Genomic DNA, 1,903 nt, shown 5'->3' with positions numbered 1-1,903 from the left:
CCATCACTAATTTAGTCCTTGTTTTGAAGGTGTGCAAGTGCATAAAACTTCATAGAGGAGAATCGAGCAAGGATATTAAGTGTAAAATTTTCCAAACAAGTTGTGTTATTTTGCCTTAACTCTCTTTGGAGAACTCAAAATGAGTTAATTCTTAGACTAATGGAAAGCTAAGAGGAAGTGATAAAACTTTGATGTTTATAATTTTTCCCCATTTTGATTGAAAGGTGGTTGAAATCCTTGTCAAAGTTGAAATACTGCACTAGAAACTGAGAAAGGCATTTAATGAGTTTTCCAAAAATAAAAATCTTATGAAATTTTGAAAGTTAAGGCTTTAAGAGGCTATTTCAGGGTTTTTTTAGAGGTTTCTAGAGGAGGATGGCAAGAAACAATTTTGAAGAAAAAGAGACAAAAACAAAGCAAGAAAACAAGAGAATTTGAGAAAGAATCAAGATCAACAGCTTCAGTCATTAGTTTCTCTTTAATTTTGTGTTTCTCTTATTTTCTTGACTTGGATTACTGGTTAGTTTGCTTTGGATGATCATTTATTTAGACATTATGAAATAATTTGCTAATCTAGGAATGTGATAGATTTCAAAATGTAATCTGAATATTTGTTTCTCTTTTATCTACTATAAATGGATATAGTTTTGCTTATTCAAATATGTTGTTAATGTTTTGGATGTTTGACCAATAATTAATTGATTTGTGAATCTAACTGACACCTGACAAAGAGATTTTAGATTAGAATAAGATTTGAATAGTGTATGTTCATATCACTTAGGTGATCTGATTTGCAATTCAGGTCGGCATATCAAAACAATAACTTAATGAAAATTATTTAATTGATTACTATAAACATATAGTGGCCAAATTAATTTTGGCAGTTGTGCAAGCATCGCGATGGAGATATGTACGTAGCTTTGGTTTCAGGTTAGTAAGACCACCCATGAATGTAAATAATAAGAGAAGGTGATATCAGATGAAGTGTTTCATGAACCCATAATTTAGGTTTTAATCTATTACCTTTCTCAAGTGAATTTTTGGTTTTTGTTAATTAATCTAGTGTTTTCTTTAATTTACTTTTACTAGCTTGTCATAATTTTAGTACTTAGTGAATATTTTGGAATAAATCTCAGTGGGATACAATTATGAAATTACTGTTTATATTACTTGTTCAATACTTATACTTGTGTGTAGTTATTCCACAACACTAGGTAGGTTTAGTTCCAATTACTCATGGCTACAAAAACCTAGGTTTCAAATTCTAAGTTCAAAGTTCTTAAATCTTTACCTTTGGTGTTGGGTTACCAATCTTAACTCCAAATTTCTAGCCAAGCCTAGAAGGAGTATTACCAATGCTAGAACAAACGGGCTTCAAGGTCATATATTGTTTAAATAAAAAATCAATCGGTAGAAATATTTTATCTTACCTTTATAATGATTACCCAAGCTCTTACTTACTTCAAATGAGCTCTAAATTTGGTTGGGGGTTTAGGTTTTCAAAAGGAAGAAAGTGAGTTTTATTTTTCTTTTGTTTTGAAATGAACGATTACCTTAGGCCTTTTTTATTTTTGTAATTACCCAGGGATGTATCAATACATTTGTAAATATATTTATACATTTTCAGAAGTTTCTTCAAATCTATCGATACATGAGGTGATGTAACGATGGAATCAAACAGAATGCTCTCTACCTCAATGTATCTATATATTGGGAAATCTAATGATACAATTTCCATAGAACATCCTTCTTCACAAGTCTATCGATACATTTAGTCAATATATAAATAGAAATTATGCAGAACGCCCTTTCGTTTAAATCTATCGATACCTTTTAGAATGTATCGATAAAATATTCGCAGTGTTAGTGTAAGCCTCGCAAGCCAATCGATTTTGTGCTTGTA

Source organism: Theobroma umbraticum, unplaced genomic scaffold (assembly GCF_002168275.2).
Source record: "Theobroma umbraticum cultivar Fairchild unplaced genomic scaffold, ASM216827v3 scaffold_146.0, whole genome shotgun sequence".
Lineage (NCBI taxonomy): Eukaryota > Viridiplantae > Streptophyta > Magnoliopsida > Malvales > Malvaceae > Theobroma > Theobroma umbraticum.
The sequence above is the reverse complement of the archived record's forward strand: the minus strand, read 5'-3'. Positions refer to the sequence as shown.